Genomic DNA, 8,040 nt, shown 5'->3' on the forward strand with positions numbered 1-8,040 from the left:
AGTTCTTCCAGGCCAACTGCTATTTTTTTTCAGCTGTATGATGAATAAAGTCTGAGGATCTAACGTGTAACATGGCTAGTAGAGTTGATATGCTATGTTGTATAATTAAAATGTTTAAGAGAGTAAATATTTTCCCATTAAATAATTCATATTATATATGCTTATATATATTCAGTTCAGTTCAGTTCAATTCAGTCACTCAGTCATGTCCGATTCTTTGCGACCCCATGAATCACAGCATGCCAGGCCTCCCTGTCCATCACTAGCTCCCCAAGTTTACTCAAACTCATGCCCATCAAGTCGGTGATGCCATCCAGCCATCTCATCCTCTGTCGTCCCCTTCTCCTCCTGCCCCCAATCCCTCCCAGCATCAGGGTCTTTTCCAATGAGTGAACTCTTCCCATGAGGTGGCCAAAGTACTGGAGTTTCAGCATCAGTCCTTCCAATGAACACCCAGGACTGATCTCCTTCAGGATGGACTGGTTGGATCTCTTTGCAGTCCAAGGGACTCTCAAGAGTCTTCTCCAACACCATAGTTCAAAAGCATCAATTCTTCAGCACTCAGCTTTCTTTATAGTCCAACTCTCACATCCATACATGACAACTGGAAAAACCATAGCCTTAACCAGATGAACCTTTGTTGGCAAAGTAATGTCTCTGCTTTTTAATATACTATATATGTTGGTCATAACTTTCTTTCCAAGGAGTAAGCATCTTTTAATTTCATGGCTGCAGTCACCATCTGCAGTGATTTTGGAGCCCAAAAAAATGAAGTCTGACACTGTTTCTACTGTCTCCCCATCTATTTCCCATGAGGTGATGGGACCAGATGCCATGATCTTAGTTTTCTGAATGTTGAGCTTTAAGCCAACTTTTTCACTCTCCTCTTTCACTTTCATCAAGAGGCTTATATATATTACACACATATAAAACAGAATTATGTTGTATGCTTCAAATATGTTACAATTTTACTGGCCAATTATGTCACAAAAAAGCTGAAAAAAATAGTATAATGAGAACTTAAAATACATACATAAATAAACCAATACTAAAAAATAAGGTTCGTTAAAATATGCAAAAGAAAAAAAAAAGACTATCTCCCATCTTTCCACTCATGGTGTCACAGAGCTCTCGGTCCCAACACTTCCTGGCCGCTGCCACGCTTCAGGATACAGTAAACAGACATCCAAGAATTCGGTTTGAAGTGTCCTGGGGAGAGGGGGTTGTTTTCCACCAGTTGCATAACCAAAGTGCAGCAATGGCAGGAGGGAGAGGGCACTCAGATCGGAAAGCCAGCAGATTTCAGTGTTGGAACATCTCGGCCGAGATGTCTGTGAGCTCCCAGGAGCACCTGGGGCAGAGGAAACCGAGAGGCCGTCACCTCTGCAGGCAGATGGCATTCTCTGTTATCAAAATAACCACAGTCGTTCTTCATTCTCATTGAAAGAGGGGTGGAGGAGAGGATGGACTGCTCCAAATCTTTGCAAATCTTTACTGAATTTCTGATGAGCACACACATTATCCCTACTGAGGTCCCAAGGAGCAACTGCAAATATAGCTCAGTTTAACATTCCATTCCCATGGTACTTCCCACGGGGAGACGGGGTGGGGGGCAGGCAAGCAGTCGTGGGAACGGCCTGGGCACCTCGTCCTGGATGCAGTTTGTATCAGAAAGTGAGATGAGTGAGCATTCAGCCCAGGGATTAAAATAAATCTCAGCGTTTATGCTTCTTCGTGTCACTTTTCATGTGTATCTCCATTTGTGGAGTAATTACTATATTTCCTTCTGATAGTACTTAGAACCATAGATGTAGGATACTGTGAGAAAACTGAGACCAGGGAAGCGCCGTGACTTGATCAGTGCTGTATAATATAATAGTCACAGATGGTTTAGCATCGTGCCGTTCAAAGTGGAATACGGATCATCTGCAGAGCAGAAGCCCCAATACCATCTGCTAGAAATTCTGATAGAAATGCAGAATTTTAATCCCCATCCCAGGCCCGCTGAATCAGGAATCTGCACTGGGACGTCCCTGGTGGTCCAGTAGTTAAGGCTTCATGCTCCCAATGCAGGGGGCCCATGTTCAATCCCTGGTCAGGGAACTAATTCCACATGCCACAACTAAGATCCCAAGTGCTGCAAGTGAGACCCGTTGTAGCCAAAATAATAATAGTAATAATAATCTACATTTTAGCAAGCTACTCTGGGGATTCATATGCACATGAAGTGTAAGACAGCTGTGTACAATCTGCAATTGTGGAGTAAATTTTTTAGGCCACTGTTTCATATAGGATGTTTTGGGCTGCAAGTAGGAGCATCAAACAAAAATAACATAAATAAAATGGGTCCTCATTGTTTCCCATAACATAAAGTCAGAAGATGGCGGTCCCACAACTGATTTCATCAGTGACTAAGATTCTTTATCATCCTTCCACTCCATCATTTTCAGTGGGTTTACTTCCTCATTGCTACAGAATGGCTGCTAGAGTTCATGCAGCTGAGTCCAAAGACAAGTAATTGGATGGGGAGAGATGGAAGAGGGAGCCAGAAGACTAATCCTTAGACATTCATCGTATAGTCTGGTGGAAAATCTTTCCCAAATGTCATGGTGTACACTTTGCCTTGGGTGTCCTTGGCCAAGGTTTGGTCACATGATCACACTCTAGCTGGGAAAGAAGTTTAGAAACCTCACCAGGTTTTTCAGTGAAACCTGACCTCTGCCAATAAGGAAGATAAGAAGGAAATAGTTGTTGGGTCAGTGGACAGTGTCTGCCCCAACAATCCTGCCTTTAAGTTATCCTGGTTATAAATAGTCATAGAGTATGAGAGATCTTCTATTTAAAACCATCACTTCATTATTTAATGGAAAAACTGGGGTCATGGAGGTTAAAAGGCTTTTCCATGATTAGATACTTTGTTAGGTTAAAGGATTAGATAGACACCACCACGGGTTGCTTGACTCCTGGTTCACTACTATGGCAGACACTGTCCTTTTGTAACCAAATGTCATTTACAACTTCCATCCTATATTTTGCCTAGATTTACTGGAAAGCTAAAATATCACTTTGATTGGCTGTAGCCATGTGTAAAAGATTAATATAATGTAGACAGAAGTCCTTGAGAAGAGTTTTCTTTTTGTCATACAAAGACAAATCCTCCCAAAGAGAAGGCTTTTGATGCCTTCCATTTTTTCTGACCTGGATGTGGATGTGATGCCTGAAGCAGGAGCAGCTATCTTGCAACCACATGGATACAAGCTACACAGTAAACTTGTTGGAGTTGGAAAATATAGAAGAAAGCTGAATCCTTGATGAAATCATAAAATTATTGGCTTGACTGTTCTGGTAACCGCTGGACTTATTTTTACATAAGAAAAAAACCCTTAATTATTTGTCATTATTAATCAAATATGTGCTTACATGCTATAGAATGTAATCTAGACTGGTACATCTCAAGCATGTTTTCTCAAGGAAAATGAAATTTTCTTTGCATCAGAACAATTTTTATGCCGTAAGCATCTTCAGAGAAATTATCATAATGATTTTCTTCCACTTGCAAAATACACACCCGAGATGAAATGAAAGTATGAAGCAGGACTCTTCCAAGAGGGTTTTGATATTGCTCTAGCAGTTACAGGATTTTTGTTTCTCTCTCTGAGGCCTTTTCTGTATCTAACATTTTTGTCTCATTGACTAATCACTTACTCCATGCTGACGCAATAGAATGCCTTCATCTTCACAAAGTCCATTAGACGATGCTGTCTAAGCCTCAGGAGTCTTGTCCACATGTGTTTCTCCCTTGAATTATTATTAGGAATGTGTCTTATTTCTTGGAATATGTGAGACTCCCCTCTCTTTGCTCTTTTCAAGGAGAATTCTTTGTCAAAGGATGTGGTGATCATAAAAAACATCCTACCTTCTGACATTCTCTTGATTTTTTCCCCACACTGTTCTCTGTAGTCTGCAGAGAATGGGCCCAAGTATCATTTACTTCTAAATCTGAGTGAGGAGACAAAATTCCTTTCTAAAGAAGGTAGAAGTTAAGGTTCTTGGGGAATCATGTGCCTGTGTTCTGACTAGCAAAGGACACAGGATCTAGGAGAGACTTGAGCTCTTCTGCATAGCGGAGGGAGAAAGACTTGGAGCTCTAAGAGCCCAAGGGAAGAAGGCAGCAAAGAGCCAGGACAGCAAAGGGAATGGAGAGAGAAGCCACAAAATGAAGAGACATGCCATAACGTTATTCCTTTCTAGCAAACTGTACTTTCCAAAAATAAGCACAAAAATGTTTCTTCTCTCGCATGCTCTTTTAGAACCTTGCCAGACCCCCATTAAAAGGCAGTAGTCTATCTTCCCTCTTAAAACTGGAGGGACTGTGTAACTTCATTAACAAATAGGATATAGTAAAAAGGAATAGTGGGTGACTTCAAAAGCCAGATTACAGGAGGTGTTAATATTATCGGTATTGTCGAGCTCTCCCTGGACACTTGCATTGGAACCTTCAATTGCCGTATAAGAAGCCTGGCTACACTTAAGCATGAATGCTCAGACAGACCATGTAGAAAGACCATTAAGGGAACTTCCCTGACAGTCCAGTGGTTGAGACTTTGCCTTCTAATACAGGAGGTGTGGGTTCAATCCCTGGTCGGGGAGCTAATAGCCATCTCACATGCCTTGTGGCCAAAAACCAAAAGGTTAAACAGAAGTAATGCTGTAACAAATTCCATAAAGACTTTATAAATGGTCTACATAAAAAAACACTTAAATAAAATATGCTTCTTAACAAAAAGAAGAAAGACCATTAAGATAATTTCTGCTATGGACATAAGGACATGCCCAGACCAGCCAGCTGGATCCAGTCTTTGGAACAGTGACTCCCAGTCAAGCCCAGCTTAGATCAGTCAGCCCCTAGCCAATTTAAGATTCAAGAGAATTAATAAACAATAGTTCTTTTAAGCCAGTGAGTTCTGGAGTGGTTTGTAACATAGTAATATTTAACTGATCCATTCCTTCTTCATTAAAAATCCACCCCCGTTTGGATGATACAAATATAATCACAGTAGATGTGAGGGACTTCCTTGCAAGACTTTTCTCCCTGACTGTTCTGTTAGCATCTTCTGGTTACTTGGCATGGTGTCTTTTGGATATAGCTTAAAATGAAGCATAACGTCCGTCACTTGGCTTACTGAATCATTTCTACTTGCTCTCTGTCAACTTTCAAGTCTGTGAAAGGGACAGCAAAATTTATGGAGGTGATAGCTGTATCTAATGAATTTTCTAAAGAAATTTCCCAGGAGGGTAATTATAAATGGAAGGAACATTTTTATTTGAAAACCACCAGTATTTGCATGTCTAGGAGCATCTGCCTGACTGCAGTGAGGCCAGTCAACAGAGAACCGTCTCTTATCAGGTAGTCTTATTTGTAGTCAATTGTTATTTCCCTAATACACTGTTCATTGTTTTAATGTTTACAGTTTGGGGAAAGCCAGCAGGGACCACGCAGGTAGGCGCTTTCTCTTTCTGTTTCTTCCTCTCCCTAGGAATTGTCCATCTTTTCTCTTATATACAAATGAAATATTTTGGAGGAGCAGAAAGGAACGTTTGGAAGGCAATTCTTCATTACAGATGAACTCCAGATGTGACTCAATGGTACTCCTTACTTGGTGGAGAAGAGTCAGCGCAATTTCCTCACACTGCTTTGAGCTGTGTTGTGTTGATAGGCAGATTTTTCCCCCCAGCGTTTGATCCTAGTCATGCAGTACATTCTCAGCTTCAGGGAACTGTTAACATTGCAGGTGAATCATATGCCATGTTCTCTCATGTTCTCTGGCTGTTAGTGAGCCTTTGAGTGGGTGAGGATTGTATTATTTATCCATTACCAGTATTTATCATGGGCTTCCTCGGAGGCTCAGTGGTAAAGCCTCCACCTGCCAATGCAGCAGATGCGGGTTCGATCCCTGGGTTAGGAAGATCCTGTTGCAGGAGGAAATGGCACCCCACTCCAGTATTTTTGCTTGGGAAATCCCATGGACAGAGAAGCCTGGTGGGCTATAGTCCATGGGGTTGAAAAAGGGTCAGATGTAACTTTGCGACTAAACAACAACAAAACAATAATATTTATCACACACACACATTGCTGAGCACTGCTTAAAAGTACATTACTTTAGGTATCTTAATAGGTGGATTGCGAAGGCATAAATAGGAACATTTTCCATAAAATCAAAGAATCAGAAGGAGACCTGACAATATTTTAGTTTCACTGTTCCCCAAAGTGCGGTACTTACCATGGTTATTGTTGTTCAGTTGCCAGGTTATATCCGACTCTTCAAAACCCCATGACCGCAGCATGCCAGGCTTACCACCGGGGCCTCAACAAATGCACGCTGGTGACACATGAACATGTGAGATGATTTGAGTTGGCAGCTGGACAAGGCATTGAATGATACTAGATCACCTACCGAATGGTGTTCCCTTTTCAATGCTATGATATTGTTCTGATTAAGTACAATAGAAAGTTTCAGGTTGATGCTAAAGTGTTCACCACTTTTCTCATGTTTTAATTTGTTCCCACATAAAGACAGGACACATGAGATCGCTAGCATGTAACGTGACTGTTTAGTTTTCATCATGTCTCTTTCTATGACTGCCTTCTGTCTGTGGTAGGTAATAGTGGTGGTCCCTTGCAAGTCTCACTTGGAAACAGCAACAGTCAAGCTGGTGGCAGGCAAGTGCGTGAGGACTGGAAAGCCTTAATCTAGTCCCAGACATACGAGAGGTCCACTGACCAGTCAGGACGTTCAGTTCTCATGCCAACACGTCCTACAGAGGAAACTGACGGTGATATTAGTCATTTACCTAACCAGTCACACCCACGGCGAAGAACAGAGGTTGTCTGGTTTCCAAATGATACACAATCCACATGCGTCGTTACTCTGGGGAGTCAGCATCATTTACAGGCAATAGTTTGGACTTTTAAACTCATACTGGCCTGGGTTGGAATCCCAGCTCTTCCGATGTATGACATGGATAAGCTGTTGTCCATGGTTTAATTTTTTCCTCCAGAATGTGATGAGAACGATGCTAACTTAACTTCATGAGGATGAAGCAAGACAATGTGAATAGGTCCCTGTTGTTTGACCTAAGTGACTTCCTGAAGTGGTCCCCGGTAGCTGGTGACTCTGGCTCTGGCGTGCACCTTCATTTGATTGGCTGCATGTGGACAGACTTTATCTTTCGATTGTATTAATGTACACAAAGTCACATTTTTCACAGGAGGAGATACCATTAGGGTGATTCGTTTCCAAGTTGGAAATTTACAGCAGGACCCTCCCTGACATGTACTTTACAGGTCTGCTTTGATGGAGTCAAGACTGGATAGCTCTGGTGGTGGGGCCCTTGTTCTGCAAAGTGTTTCTTGAAGTTTTATTAACCTTCTATGTACCAAGTGCTGCAGATACTTCATATCATCTCATAGCAGCCTTATAAACTAGAAGAGAAAACTTTGACTGAGTGACATTAGGTACCGTGCCCGCATCCTCACAAGTAATAAATGGCAGGTCCAAGCCTTATCTGCCTAAAATGTCAGATACATGTTAGGCAGAAAACAGGCAATCTATGTGCAACAAGCAGAGATTATTTGTTATTATAGACTAAAATATAAAACATTTTCAGTTTTGTAGGGAAAAATACAGTGTCATGCTTAAGAGATCAGATAATACATACACTGCCTAGGTTGAAAACTTGGTTCTACCACTTTCCAGATAGGCAACTTGGGGTGTTTATTAAAGTCAGTTTCCTCTTTGAAATGGGAATAATAATGGCATTTCCATGATAAATTACCATGAGGTTTAAATGAGAAAATCCCTTTAAGTATGATATGGCTGATTTGTAAGAAGGTATATGACACATTAACTATTCAATATATTAGTGTTGTAATGATGCTGGTACAAGTAGTTAAGTGAAAGTGAAAGTCACTCAGTTGTGTCCGACTCTTTGCAACCCCAATGGACTATATAGTACGTGGAATTTTCCAGACCAGAATAC

The sequence above is a fragment of the Muntiacus reevesi genome, chromosome 10 (genome assembly GCF_963930625.1).
Source record: "Muntiacus reevesi chromosome 10, mMunRee1.1, whole genome shotgun sequence".
NCBI classification, from domain to species: Eukaryota; Metazoa; Chordata; class Mammalia; order Artiodactyla; family Cervidae; genus Muntiacus; species Muntiacus reevesi.